The 16,684-nt window shown below is 38.9% G+C and overlaps 1 long non-coding RNA gene across 1 annotated transcript in view; it reads left to right on the top strand.

Annotated features, from left to right (window-relative positions):
- Positions 1-16,684, top strand: part of LOC106081913 (uncharacterized) — a 128,799-nt gene that overhangs the window by 88,682 nt on the left and 23,433 nt on the right. The window contains exon 3 of the long non-coding RNA XR_001220425.2: positions 787-825. This is a non-coding gene — a long non-coding RNA (uncharacterized LOC106081913). The remainder of the gene's footprint in view (positions 1-786; positions 826-16,684) is intronic.

Raw genomic sequence — 16,684 nt, 5'->3', positions numbered from 1 at the left:
ATGATCCGCCAAAAACAGCTACCAACAGGACACTTTTACCGCATTGCGCAATATGGGTATCAAATGAAAGGTGTTTAAAAGTAGAGTAAAAATCTGACATGAAAATGCATACCTTGATGTCTGAGGGGTCCCCTCCCCATCCCGCACAATCCCCCAGCAGAACGTATTTATCGAGGGTATACTAACATAGTCCCTATCCAATGAAAAAGAGAATAATAACACATTTATTCTTCCCTCATACGGTTTAAAATTGTACAATTTGGAACATTTATACTAAGTTTATTTAAAGGTCTGCCAATTCTATCCGTTTTCACATAAATTTAAAATTTTCCATGACATTTTCCTTACTTTGCCATTAAAAGCTCACTGAAAATAAAACCAATAATGACTACAATCACTCTTGACAAGTCGGTGTTCCCTTTTGGCAATTTTCGCCTCTACATGTCATTTCAAATATACAAAGGTTTGTTAAAAAACTGAACAGTATTTGCTGTGGCTATTTTCACAATGGCGGGAGTGAACATTTTTTTTGCTTTTACGGAAGAAAATATGCGATTTTTATGGGTGTGGTACTTTGAATTATGTGTGTTTTTCACGTAATATATTTTTTTTCTGGTAATGAACTAAGAAAAAAATGCGTAGATATGTGACCTTAATGTGACCACATTTATTTGACTTGAGCAGAAATTTATTAATATAATGGTCCAATAGTAATGATTGGTTTGTTTTTTGCCATATCCAAACGAGCGTGTTTATTAAAAGATATGTATTTGGTTTTATTTGCAGGTTACCATGTTGAAATGTGATTATTAATAAAAAAAATAAGTAAGTAAAACATTTTTAAATTTTTAAACTTTATGGTGTTTTCGATGTTGATGTGGCGTTTAATTTAAACATGTAACAAGTAAAAAGGCATTAAGTTCGGCAGGGCCGAACTTTGGATACCCACCACCTCGGATATATATTTAAAACCCTTTTCGTCACAATTCGGTGAAAAATGCATACCTTATGCACATAGCAGCTATATGGAAATATATTCCGATTTGGACCAAATACTAAGAACAAGTCAGCGTTCAATTGTGTAATACAAAAAATAGATCTTTTTAGTAGCTATATCTAAAAATAAACCGATCTGAACCATATACGACATGGATGTCGAAAAGCCTAACATAAGTCACTGTGTCACATTTTAGTAAAATAGTATTATAAATGCGCCTTTTATGCGGCCAAGACTTTAAATCGAGATATCGGTCTATATGGCAGCTATATCCAAATCTGGACTGGTTTAAGCCAAATTGAAGAAAAAATGTCGAAGTCCCAAATTTCGGCGACATCGGACAATAAATGTCACTTTTATTGGCCCAAAACCTTAAATTTAGAGATCGGTCTATATGGCAGCTATATTCAAATTTGGACCGATCTAAGCCAAAATGAAGAAGAATATAGAAGGTCCTAACACAACTCACTGTCCCAAATTTCGGCGACATCGTCCCAGCACTGTACCAATAAGTGCGCCTTTTATGGGCACAAAACCTTAAATCGATAGATCGGTCTAAATGACAGCTACATCCAAATCTGGAGCGATCTATGTCAAATTCAAAATAGATGTTGAGTGGACTAATACAACTCACTGTTCCAAATTTCAGCAAAATCAGACAATAAATTTGACTTTTATGGGCCTGAGACCCTAAATCGGCGGATCGGTCTATCTGGCAGCTATATCCAAATCTGGACCGATCTTGGCCAAATTGAAAAAAAATGCCGAAGGGCCTAATACAACTCACTGCCCCAAATTTCATCAAAATCGGATAATAAATGTGGCTTTTATGAGCCTAAGACCCAAAATCGGCCGATCGGTCTATATGGCAGCTATATCTAAATCTAGACCGATCTGAGCCAAATTGACGAAGGATGTCGAAAGGCCTAACACAACTCACTGTCACAAATTTCAGCAAAATCGGATAATAATTGTGGATTTTATGGGCCTAAGGCCCCTTAATCGGTGGATCGGTCTATAAGGGGGATATATCAAGATATAGTTCGACTTAGCCCATCTTCGAACTTAACCTGCTTATGGACAAAAAAAAAAGAATCTGTGCAAAACTTCAGCTCAATGTCTCTATTTTTATACCAACCACCTTTGGATAGAGGGTATATTCATTTAGTCATTCCGTTTGCAACACATCGAAATATCAACTTCCGATCTTACAAAGTATAAACATTTTGGAACGTCGTAAAATTCTAAGACGATTTAACAATGTCCGTGTGTCTGTCCGTCTATCCGTCTGTCCGTCCGTCTATTGTAATCACTCTACAGCCTTGAAAATTTGAAATATTGAGCTGAAATTTGGCACAGATGCGTCCTTTTGCTGCACGCTGTTTAAGTTCTGGAACGGGCCAAATCGGACCATATTTAGATATTGCTGCTATATAGACCGATTTTCCGATAAAGGGTCTAATGCCCATAAAAACTTTACTTTTCATCCGATTTTGCTGAAATTTAATACAGTTAGTAGTTTAAGGCTTTTTGACAACTGACCCAAATAAGGTTCAGATCGGACTATATTAAGATATAGCTAACATATAGTCCGACCTTCCGATAAAAGGTCTGAAGCCCATAAAAGCTTTATTTATTACCCGATTTCACAGAAATTTGCAACAGTGGGTTATTTTAAGCCTCCCGAGATCTGACGTAAATATGGTTCTGATCGGACTCTATTTAGATATAGCTGCCATATAGACCGATCTGTCGATAAGGGGTCTGAAGCCAACAAAAGCTTTATTTATTACCCGATTTCGCTGAAATTGGAAACAGTGAGTAGGTTAAGACCTCCCAACATACCACCTTAATATGGTTCTGATGGGAATGTATTTAGATATAGCTGCCATATAGACCGATATGCCCATAAGGGGACTTAAGCCTATAAAAGCTTTATTTATTACCCGATTTCGCTGCAATTTGAAACAGTGAGTTTTTCTTATCCTCACAATATCCGATCTTAATGTGGATCAGATCGGTTTATAATTGGATATATCTGTCAAAAAGACCGATATTTTGTTTTACAAAATTTAATAGTGACATTTATATTAGACCACTTGATGTCCGTGCCGAATTTGGGTGCTTAAGCTATCCAATTTTCACAGGATTATGGCGAAATGGGGTTTACATATATACCCGAGGTGGTGGGTATCCAAAGTTCGACCCGGCCGTACTTAATGCCTTTTTACTTCTTAAAGACTGTAGCGTGATTTCAACAGATAGAAGAGCAGACGGACGGACATGGCTAGATCGGTTTAGATTTTTACGCTGATCAAGAATATATATACTTTATAGGGTCGGAAATGGATATTTCGATGTGTTGCAAACGGAATGACTAAATGAATATACCACCTATCCTACGGTGGTGGTTATAAAAAATAATATTTTTATCTTTAGTAGGACCCGTAAAGCTATCTGATAGTCGAGATCGTAGAGTGCGTTGTTTAACAATGTGTGGAGTTTGCGTTTCATAACGATAAGAGGGTTTGTTTTATTGCTATAATGGACTGCATATTGCCCAACTGAAACTGTAAAGAAATTAAATTAGTACCTATGTTAACCTATACTAATTTAGGCAAATATTGCTAATAATAAGTATCACACATATGAACAGAACTGATCATAAGAGATGCATACTTTTTCGAAGAAACATCCAAATGGAGAAAGACATTTTAGAATTGAGTAGAAAACACTTGTGTCAGAACTGCTTAAAGAGAACTTGGCTTCTGCTTCGAATCATACATTCTGTCTTGGCCTCCTGTGCAAAAAAAGGAAGATATATCTACAGTTATAACTTCAATACAAGTAGCAAAAAGAAACAAACAAACCTAAGCAAAACTCTCGAAAACTTTAATCTTCTTGCCTAAGGCAAATCTGGTTTTGTTTTGGATTAAATGTAAAGTTTGCAAAAAATAAAGAGAATTAAATTTTGTGCAAGTACTCCGGGGAAGAGTACGCATATGTATATGAACCACCGTATGTTTAATTATGATATTAAGGAGACTTAATTACATGTAGCCCTCTTTGTTCGCCTTATTTTAATAATGTCTTTTTATCTATGATATGCGAACACATATGAATGTAAGTTTTCTTCCCCTCATACAAATTTTCAATTTGTTATTCAATTTTAATTGCAAAAAATTCAAGTTTTGAATTGAAATTCTGTATTTTCCCCCAAAATATTACACAAAGTCTTTACTAATGACATTTTCATTCAAGCTTATGCTTGGAGAAAAAACAAACATGAAAATTCCAGTAAATGGAATAAAATATTTGGAATTTACAAAAAACAACGCTAAAAAAATTTACTAAATGAAAAACTTTCCCTCAATATTTCATGTTCATTATTTAAGTCATTGTCTTTTTGTTTGTGAATCTCCCCTTAAAGACCACATTCGAACAAGGATTTCAAAATGTTTCTCTTTTTCGCAGTCTGTTTGCTTGTTTTCAATAAGATTTAACACAATTTTAGTACACAGTGTCACAAAAAATTGAATGAGAGTTTCTGTGTACAATCTTTATTGCCTGATCAATTAACCGTTTTTTTCTACTTTCGGGTTACGGACTACCCGAAAAGTGTATTTTATAAACTTCACCTAAGTAACTGGGAACACCAAATTTTTCACCCTGTTTGTGACGCCTTGAAGTTTAAACAACATATGTATATTCCTGATGTATATGACGTTCTGAGTCGACCGAAAATCTATGAGCGGAAAATCCTTTGGACGATAAGAAGTTTCGACTTCTTTAAGTCGCCAGGCCCTGATTATATATCACCGGTTGAATTACAAGCTGTGTCTGATAGACTAGTTCCTTGGCTCGGGACATATATACCTGTGGGATGGAGAAACGCGAAGGTAATTTTCATTCCGAAAGCAGGAAAATTTTATCATACGAAGGCTAAAGATTTTCGTTATATTAGTCTCTCCTCCTTTATGCTCAAGACTTTTGGGAGGTTGATAAAAACATATCTTAGGGCAAAGATTTCTGGAAATCACCTGTCGCGGCAGCAGCATGCATATAGTAAAGGCAAATCCACTGAAATAGTCCACGCAAAATATTTGAGTATTTTCTGGACAGGAAATTGAACTTCAAATCCAAGGCAACTCTTGCTCTATACTCTTGCAAGAGAGCCATTAGCAAAAGTTGGGGCCTAGACCGCCTGTCATGCATTGGGTATATACTGCATTTGTCACACCTATAATGCTATATGGTGTTGTGGTCTGGTGGACGGCGCTTCAAAAGTCCACCTACTGTTCAATAATCAACCGGATCCAAAGGATGACTTGTTTGTTCATCACAGCCGCGCCGAGGACGACACCATCTCATGCACTGGCTGTGGCAACACAAATTGAAGCGACCAAATGCCGTGAGGCCAAGTGAGTTTTCTCCTTGATCGTGTAGCGGCTACGGAGACTGTCAAATCCTTGATACAATATCCGATGTTCCAGGCAGTGTGGACTACGCATTGCCTAAGCCGCCTTTTGAAAAAAAAAGAAGTAAAAGCGTGCTAAGTTCGGCCGGGCCGAATCTTATATACCCTCCACCATGGAACGCATTTGTCGAGTTGTTTTCCCGGCATCTCTTCTTAGGCGCAAATAGATATAAGAAAAGAGTTGCTCTGCTATTAAAACGATATCAAGATATGGTCCGGTTCGGACCACAATTAAATTATATGTTGGAGACTCGTGTAAAATTTCAGCCTATTCGTATAAGAATTGCGCCCATTGGGGCTCACGAAGTAAAATAGGGAGAACGATTTATATGGAATCTGTATCGGGCTAGAGACCGATTCAGAACATAATAAACACGTTTGTTGATGGTCATGAGAGGATCCGTCGTACAAAATTTCAGGCATATCGGATAATAATTGCGACCTCTAGGGGTCAAGAAGTCAAGATCCCAGATCGGTTTATATGGCAGCTATATCAGGTTATGAACCGATTTGAACCTTATTTGACAAAATTGTTGAAAGTAAAAATAAAATACGTCATGCAAAATTTCAGCCAAATCGGATAGGAATTGCGCCCTCTAGAAGCTCAAGAAGTCAAATCTCCAGATCTGTTTATATGACAGCTATATCAGGTTTTAGACCGATTTCAATCATACTTGACTCAGTTGTTGGATATCATGGCGAAATACTTCGTGCAAAAACTCATTCAAATCGGATAAGAATTGTGCTCTCTAGAGGCTCAAGAAGTCAAGACCCAAGATCGGTTTATATGGCAGCTATATCAGGCTATGAACCGATTTAAACCATACTTGGCACAGTTGGCTATCATAACAAAACATGTCGTGCGAAATTCCATTCCAATCGGATAAGAATTGCGGCCTCTAGAGGCTCAAGAAGTCAAGACCCAAGATCGGTTTATATGGCAGCTATATCAGGTTATGCACCGATTTGAACCATACTTGGCACAGTTGTTGGATATAATAACAAAACACGTCGTGCAAAATTTCATTCCAATCGGATAAGAATTGCGCACTCGAGAGGCTCAAGAAATCAAGACCCAAGATCGGTTTATATAGCAGCTATATCAGGTTATGGACCGATTTCAACCATACTTGGCACAGTTGTTGGATATCATAAGAAAACACGTCGTGCAAAATTTCATTCCAATCGGATAAGAATTGCGCACTCTAGAGGCTCAAGAAGTCTAGACCCAAGATCGGTTTATATGGCAGCTATATCAAAACATGGACCGATATGGCCCATTTACAATACCAACTGACCTACGCTAATAAGAAGTATTTGTGCAAAATTTCAAGCGGTTAGCTTTACTCCTTCGGAAGTTAGCGTGCTTTCGACAGACAGACGGACGGACGGACGGACGGACGGACGGACATGGCTAGATCGACATAAAATGTCGCGACGATCAAGAATATATATACTTTATGGGGTCTCAGACGAATATTTCGAGTAGTTACAAACAGAATGACGAAATTAGTATACCCCCCATCTTATGGTGGAGGGTATAAAAATAAATAATAATAAAAACATGTAAATAGGCGTTAAGTTCGGCCGGGCCGAAATTTGGATATCCACCACCTCGGATATGGCTTTTATAGGCCTAAGACCCTAAATCGGCTGATCGGTCTATTTAGGGGTTATTTCAAAAATAGTCCGGTATAAACCATCTTCGAACTTAACCTGCTTATGGAAAAAATGAGACTGTGAAAAGTTTCAGCTCAATGTCTCTATTTTGAAAGACTGTAGCGTGATTTCAACAGACAGATTTACTGACAGGCAGACGGATGGACATGGTTGTGAAGTTATAATAAACTAAGGTGATTAATAAATATATTAATGGTGGTGGATATACAAAGATCGGCGCGGCCGAACTTACCACCATTTTACTTATTATACCCTACACCACCATTGTGGTTCAGGGTATTATAACTTTGTTCAATTGTTTGCAAGGCTCAGTAGGAGACGAGGTAGACCCATTAGTAAGTATTCCGCTCGGCTTGGATTCGCTTCCTGATTCGATTTAACCTTGTCCGTCTGTTTGTCGCATACAGGTCGCATTTGTTTTCCGATTGTCATGAAATTTTGCACAAGTCACTTATTTGGTCCAGAAACGAACGCTTTTGATTCTGAAAACAAATCGGATTAAATTTAAGTATAGCTTCCATATATATTTTTCATACGATATGGCCTTTGAGGGCCATAGTCGCCACAATTTTGGTTGGTTTTATACCCTACACCACTACTGTGGTATTATAAATTGGTAAATTTGTTTGTAACACCCAAAAGGAAGAGAGATAGACCCATTGATAAGTATACCGATCGACTCAGAATCACTTTCTGATTCGATTTAGCTATGTCCGTCTGTCCGTCTGTCCATGTTAATTTGTGTACAAAGTACAGGTCGCAGTTTTCAACCGATCGCCTTCAAATTTGGTACAGGCATGTTTTGCGGCCTAGAGACGAAGCCTATTGAATATGGAAAAAATCGGTTCATATCTGGATGAAGCTCCCATATATTTGTTCGTCCGGTTTTCAGTAATAATCCAATAAAGTGGTCACTTGTTAACCGATTCTCTCGAAATTTGGCACGAAGAATTTTCTTATGACTCTCGACATTACATTATTTCTAGGAAATCGGTCCAGATTTAGATATAGCTCTCATATATATATATCGCCCGATTTTCACTCCTAGAGCCACTGCAAGCACATTTATTGACCAATCTTGCCAAAATATTGCATAACGCTTTTCTCGATGACTACCACAATATACATAGAGATTGGTCATAATCGGTTCCGATTTAGATATTGCTCCCATATATATGTTCGTCCGATTTCCAGTAATATTGCAATAAAATGGTCTATTGTTAATCGATTTTCTCGAAATTCGGCAGGAGGGATTTTCTCTTGACGCTCAATATTACTGGTGAATTTTATTGAAATCGGTTCAGATTTAGATATAGCTCTCATATATATACATCGCCCGATTTCAACTTCTAGAGTCACAGCAAGCGCATTTATTGATCCATCTTGCCAAAATTTTGAAAAACGCTTTCTTCGACGACTGCCACATTATCTGAGGAGTTTGCTCGAAATCGGTTCAGATTTAGATATAGCTCTCATATATATGTTCGTCCGATTTCGAGAAGTATTGCAAAAATGTGCTCATTTGTTAACCGATTCTGTCGAAATTTTGCAGGAAGGATTTTCTTATGATTCTCAATATTACTGGTGAATTTCATAGAAATCGGCTTAGATTTAGATATAGCTGTCATATATAAATATCGCCCGATTTTCGCTTAAAGCGCCACTGCAAGCGCATTTATTGACCAATCTTGGCAAAATTTTGCACAACGCTCTCCTCGACGACTACCACAATATCTGAGAAGTTTGCTCGAAATCGGTTCAGAATTATATACAGGTCCCATATATATGTTCGTCAGATTTTGGGTAATATGCCATAATGTTGTCAATTGTCAACCGTAGCTTTTACAGTTTGAACGTATTTGCTTGCCGAGGTCCATCAAAATTGGTTCAGAATTGGATATAGGGCCAACATTGTACTTATTGGGTAGGTGTAGGGTATTATAAAGTCGGCACCGCCCGACTTTTGCCCTTTCTTACTGTTTTTTTTGTTTCTATAGAATATACAGCTTGCTTTTTATTGGACACACCATAGATATTTAATCATGTTTGCTCTCCACTGTAAGAACTAGGGCGGAACACATATATCTTACTTTCAAAGCGCAACTTTCTAACATACACATAGGTATACATGATGATGACGACGACGACGATGTGTACATACAGTTATAAAGACAGCACAGCACATGTTTTTGATGTCCCTGTTCGGGCGTAAGTTCATTTTCGAGCCCTTGTGCCAGCCAGCGTCGTTGTGTGTTGGATTATGTGTTTACTTGACTGTGTGAAGATATTTCATCTAAAACTACTTTACCGCACATGTCGTGCAAGCAAATGAAGGCCAAAAGGATAACTAATGTGCCAGATGTTTAAGCAGCTCCCATAGATGCTTTAACTTTAAATTAATGATGCAAAACTTTCTAATTAAATTACTTTGACCAGGAAAGCCAACTTTACCACCAAAAATAGATAGTGGCGTCAACGACTTCTACAACGAACAGGCAACAAACATGCCCCCATCATAATTCCCTGTTAGTGGCACGTTTTTGCATTTAGCAAAAACACAAGATATTGATTTTAACCATAATGTTGTATGTGTACATGTGCTTATTGCCAACATACATGTTCTTCCCCTGTTTTTGGTCACATATTGCCTCAGGACTCAATTGGTTAGTGTGGGGTGGTATGGAGCCAGCAAAGGCATACGTTATGCGTTCATGTTGCTCATGTTCTCCTTCTGGACTCCAAGTTGTTATTAATATTTTAAGTTGGTCGGTTGTGCCTAAAGGTTTTCCTTTTGCCAGAAAAATATGGTAACAGCTACAAGCAGGATTTTGTGCTTTGCTCGAGTAGCTTTAATTTCATCTTGTATTTGATAGTATTTCCAATATTGTACACAAATTGGGTATTTCGCAAAACCTCCTTGAGGCAATTGCAATGCTCTAATGACTTTGTTAACATGTAGAAATATAAGGCAATGCTCAGCATCTGTGTGGGATGTCTCTTGCAATGTTGTTGCAAATTGGAACAAGTCCTGTTCAACATGTTATGGTTATGACTTAAAATTGAAAACAGCAAGTAAAGTAAAATTTGAAGATTTTCAACTAGTACACATCCAGTATTGGCTTTAAGTAAAATTTAAAGTTTTAAGTTTCTAAGAACCGAACAAGAATGGTCGAAAGACGAGTTTATATGGAAGCTACATCAGGTTATAGACCGATTTGAAACGTATTTGGCACAGCTGTTGAAAGTCCTTACAGAATACTACACGCAAATTTTCAGCCAAATCAAAAACTGCAGCTTGTAAGGGCTCAAGAAGTTAAATATGAGAGCTATATCCAAATCTGAAGCGATATGGCCCATTTGCAATCTTCAAAGACCTACATAGATATTAAATATCTGTGCAAAATTTCAAGCGGCTAGCTTCGATCTCTATCTTGATTTCGATAGACGGACGAATGGACGGACGGATGGACGGACGGATGGACGGACGGATGGACGGACGGATGGACGGACGGACGGATGGACGGACGGATGGACGGACGGATGGACGGACGGATGGACGGACGGATGGACGGACGGATGGACGGACGGATGGACGGACGGATGGACGGACGGATGGACGGACGGACGGATGGACGGACGGATGGACGGACGGATGGACGGACGGATGGACGGACGGATGGACGGACGGATGGACGGACGGATGGACGGACGGATGGACGGACGGATGGACGGACGGATGGACGGACGGATGGACGGACGGATGGACGGACGGATGGACGGACGGATGGACGGACGGATGGACGGACGGATGGACGGACGGATGGACGGACGGATGGACGGACGGATGGACGGACGGATGGACGGACGGATGGACGGACGGATGGACGGACGGATGGACGGACGGATGGACGGACGGATGGACGGACGGATGGACGGACGGATGGACGGACGGATGGACGGACGGATGGACGGACGGATGGACGGACGGATGGACGGACGGATGGACGGACGGATGGACGGACGGATGGACGGACGGATGGACGGACGGATGAACGGATGGACGGACGGATGGACGGACGGATGGACGGACGGATGGACGGACGGATGGACGGACGGATGGACGGACGGATGTTATGGTTAGATCGACCATTCGTCTTAATACTGCTAAAAATTTACATACCACCTTTATCTTAATATTGTCCGATCTCCACGACATTCAGGAAGGTTTTATATGGGTCTAACATCGAGAAATCGGTGTATATAGCAGCTGTATCTAGATCTGACCCGACCTGGGCCGTATTGAACAAGGAGGTGATGTCGAGAGGCAAAATTGCAGTTTTTGGCCATGAACATTCCACTAAGGAACAGGGGAAAACTTCTCACCTATCAATGAGTGCAGTCCGATTCAAGTTTAAGCTCAATGATAAGGGGCCTCCTTTTTATAGTCGAGTCCGAACGGCGTGTTGCAGTGCGACACCTCTTTGGAGAGAAGTTTTACATGGCATATTACCTTACAAATGTTGCCAGCATTAGGAGGAGAAAGCCATCGCTGAAAATTTTTTCTGATGGTCTCGCCAGGATTTGAACCCAGGCGTTTAGCGTCATAGGCGGACAAGCAAACCTCTGCGCTACAGTGGCCTCCCCCAAAGCCGATGTCGAGCGGCTTTAGACTTTAAATCGGCAGATCGGTCCATACGGGGATAATATCAATATATAGTCCATCTTCGAACTTACTCTGCCTATGGATAAAACACAATCTTTGCAAAGTTTCACCTCAAGATCTCTATTTTATACCCACCACCGAAGGATGGCGGTATATTCATTATGTCATTCCGTTTGCAATACATCGAAATATCCATTTCCGACCCTATAAAGTATATATATTCTTGATCAGCGTAAAAATCTAAGACGATCTAGCCATGTCCGCCCGTCTGTCGTTCCGGCTGTGTGTTGAAATCATGCTAAAGTCTTTAACAAGTAAAACCTTGCTTAATTCGGCCGGGCCGAATCTTTGGTACCTACCATCATTGATTCCGCTAAAAATGTACCTTCATTAACTGAGTTTGTATTTGAATTATTTTGGTCTCAAGAAGTAATATCAGGATATCGGTCTTAGGGGGGCCTATATCAACATATTGACCAATTTGAATAAAATTTGGCACTGTTGTTGTAAGTCATAAACAAGTAAGAGCGTGCTAAGTTCGGCCGGGCCCAATCTTATATACCCTCCACCATGGATCGCATTTATCAAGTTCTAAGCGCGGTATCTCTTTTTAGGCAAACAAAGAATATTGAATTAGAACTGTTATGCTATTGGAGCTATATCAAGTTATAGTCCGATTCGGACCACAAATGAATGCAGAACATTGTAGAAGTCATTGTGTAATATTTCAGTTCATTCGGAGAAGAATTGCGCCTTGTAGGGTCTCAAGACGCAAAATCGGGAGATAGGTTTATATGGGAGCTGTATCAAGCTATTGATCGATTTAGACCACATTAGACACGTATGTTGAAGGTCGTGAGAGAAGCCGTTGTACAAAATTTCTTCCATATCGTATGATAATTGCGCCCTCTAGACGCTCAAGAAATCAAGATCCCTGATGGGTTTATATGGCAGCTATATAAGGTTGAAAGCCGCTACCAAAAAAAAATGTAATAACTTTTTTTCTATTTAATAATAATAATTTAATAATTAATTTAATTAATTAATTAATTAATTTAATTAATAATAATTTAATAATTAATTTAATAATTTAATTTAACATGAATAAAAGAAAAATGTATTCCATACACCGAAAAAAAAATGTAGCAATATTCATCATTGTAGCAATATTCATCAGCCACCCTGTATACCTATTTCCGCCATATTAAGCACAGCTATTGGAAGTCATAACAAAACATCTCATGCAAAATTTCACCCAAATCGGATAAGAATTGCGCGCTCTATTGGCTCAAGACTTCAAGATCCAAGATCGGTTTATATGACAGCTATACCAGATTATGAACCGATTTGATTAATACTTGGCGTAGTTATTGAAAGTGATACCAAAACACTACGTGCAAAGTATCAGTCAAATCATAGAATTGCGCCCTCTAGTGGCCAAAGGTATCAAGACCCAAAATCAGTTTATATGGCAGCTATGTCAGTCAGATTTCAACCATAATTAGCATAGTTGTTCAAAATCATAAAAAACAACTCATGCTAAATTTCAGCAAAATCGGAAAAGAATTGTGCTATCTAGTGGCTCAAGAAGTCATGATCCAAGATGGGTTTATATGGCAGCTATATCAAAACATTGACCGATATAGACCATTTACAATCCTAGCCGGCCTACACTACTTGTGCTTGTGCCAAATTTCAACCGACTAGCTTTACTCCTTCGAATGTTAGCGTGCTTTCGACAGACAAACGGACGGACAGAAGGACGGACAAACGGACGGACATGGCTAGATCGACTTTAAATGATATGACGATCAAGAATTTGTATACTTTATGGGGACTCAGACGCATATTTCGAGGTGTTAGAAACAGAATGACGAAAGTAGTATACACCCATCCTATGGTGGGAGGTATAGAAATAGAGATATTGAGCTGAAACTTTTCACAGATTCTTTTTTGCCCATAAGCAGGTTAAGTTCGAAGATGTGCTGCATCGGACTAAATCTTTATATAGCCCCTTATAGACCGATCCGCCGATTGAGGGTCTTAGGCCCACAAAAGCCACGATTTTGCTGAAATTTGGAACATCCTTCTTCAATTTGGCCCAGGTGGTGGGCATCCAAACTTAAAGCCTTTTTACTTGTTAATGACTGTAGCGCGGTTTCAACAGACATATGGATAGACGGACGGACGGACATGACGATTTTAATGGCATTTTGCACACATGTTGGGACGCCAAATCAAAACTTTACATTTTTCTTTGAACACCAAATAAACATTTCTTATTGGAGAACCTTATAAAAATACGTTCAAATGCCGAAAATATTTTAACACATAGTCAAAAAAAGTTGTATCTGAAATTGATAACCCCATCTCACTATATTCTAGCTTTTGCACAAATCGCAGTAAAGATTTTCTGCAATATCACTGTTACATGCTCACTAAGCCGGAATGAAGTCCTTGTGTTGACGTTATTACTCTCATAGCATACACTCAAAAAAACAAAAAAAAATTAAAACGCTTGGGAATTTTTTAGAACAAACAAAATACTTTTATCACGAAGTTTTTCTTTTATTGTAACCCAGTAACGTTTTGCTTCAATAAATCAAACGTTAGCCATATAATACAAATGCAAATTTTGCCCATGAACATTCCAATAAGGAACAGGGCCAAACGTCTCACACATCAATGAGTGCAGTCCAATTCATGTTTAAGCTCAATGCTAAGGGGCTTCCTTTTTATAGCCTAGTCTGAACGGCGTGCCGCAGTGCGACACCTTTTTGGAGAGAAGTTTTACATTACATAGTACCTCACAAATGTTGCCAGCATTAGGAGTGGAAAACCACAGCTGAAATTTTTTCCTGATGGTCTTGCCAGGATTTGAACCCAGGCGTACAGCGTCATAGGCGGACATGCTTACCTCTGCGCTACGGTGGCCTTCGCTACGTTAGCCAGTAACGCAGCGTTATTGAACGTAACAAACTTATTTTAATTGTTAACCCTTTAGGAGCTTCGCCTACGGTTAAAGGGCTTTTATTTTGTAGTAAAACCAAAAACTTTTTTCTTGCGAAATTGCTTTGATAGCCGCAAACGATTATTCGTGTACCGGACCAATAATTATTCTCTTGTGCCTCTCCTACTAGAGAGAAAGAGTGAGTATTTGAGCGTATAGCCCAGTGGTTGGCAAAAATATTCACACTATTGCACATTACTTGTTGTATACAGGAAATTCAAAGCAGGTCCATGGGCTTGCAAATAATTGCAATTGTGTGTTCGTCAATGACACATACTCACACACAATTTTTTTCCCTTTTTGTTTTAAGGGAGCAGAGAGCAGTCAGTATATTGAGCAGCTCGGTCGAAGGCGGATGGTTAACTTGGAAAGTGAAAATTTTTAAAATTTCGCCCTAATCCAAATCCAAAATTCTGACAAAAATTATTAGAGAACAAGAATTTCTAACGCACATACATTGTTTGGTGATATTTATGCCATAAAGAAATATCCATTCAAACGTAGCTTTTTAAATGTGCGAAAACAACAACTCCCATAAGTAATTTTTAGTTTTATTTATAGCATAACGAATACAGGAGATCATAATAAATAACCATAATGAAGTAGAGCGAACATGGAACGCTTTTAATAAAATTGAGCATTATAGCATAATAAATGAATTCAAATATGCTCTGAAAGAGTTTGAATTATCAACTGAGATCTGCTTATATTGATTGGTGAAATATTAAATTTGAATTATTTTTCAACACTAAATTGAATTTGGCATCCTTTGCAATCAAACGAAAAAGAACAAGTAAAAGCGTGCTAAGTTCGGCCGGGCCAAATCTTATATACCCTCCACCATGGATCGCATTTATCGAGTTCGTTTCCCGGCATCTCTACTTAGGCAAAAAAAAAGAATAAAAGAAAGTTTTGATCTTCTATTAAAGCGATATCAATACATCGTCCGGTTGGTACCACAATTAAATTATATGTTGGAGACCTGGGTAAAATGTCAGCCGATTCGAATAATAATTGCGCCCTTTGGGGGCTCAAGAAGTAAAATAGAGAGATCGATTTATAAAGGAACTGTATGAGGCTATAAACCGATTCAGACCACAATAAACACGTATGTTGAAGGTCATACGAGGATCCGTGGTACAAAATCGCAAATCAGGCAAATCGGATAATAATTGCGGCCTCTAGAGGCTCAAGAAGTCAAGACCAAAGATCGGTTTTGTGGCAGCTATATCAAACCATGGACCGATTTGAGCCAAACTTAGCGAAGTTGTTGGAAGTGACACCAAAACACCATGTGCAAAATTTCAGTCAAATCGGACGAGTATTGCGCCCTCTAGAAGCTCAAGAAATCAAGACCAAATATCGGTTTATATGGCAGCTATACCAAAACATGGACCGATATGGTACATTAACAATCCCAACTGACCAACACTAATAAGAAGTATTTGTGCAAAATTTCAAGCGGCTAGATTTATGCCATAGCAGCTTCATCGAAATATGGTCCATTTTGTACCAATTTAATTGTGTAGAACAAAATATTGGCCGTTTTGGTAGCCATATCCAAATATAGACCGATCTGAACCATATACAACACGGATGTCGAAAAGCCTAACATAAGTCACTGTGACACATTTCAGCGAATTCGGACAATAAATCCTCCTTTTATGGGCCCAAAACCTTAAATCGAGATATCGGTCTATATGGCAGCTATATCCAAATCTGAACCGATATGGCCAAATTGAAGAATGATGTCGAAGTGCCTAACATAAATCACTGTCCCATACTTTGGCAAAAATCGGACAATAAATGCGCTTTTTATGGCCCAAGACCTTAAATCAAGATATCGGTCTATATAGA

This window comes from Stomoxys calcitrans, chromosome 3 (assembly GCF_963082655.1).
Source record: "Stomoxys calcitrans chromosome 3, idStoCalc2.1, whole genome shotgun sequence".
In the NCBI taxonomy this organism is placed as follows: domain Eukaryota; kingdom Metazoa; phylum Arthropoda; class Insecta; order Diptera; family Muscidae; genus Stomoxys; species Stomoxys calcitrans.
This window is presented reverse-complemented; position numbering and strand designations above follow the sequence as displayed.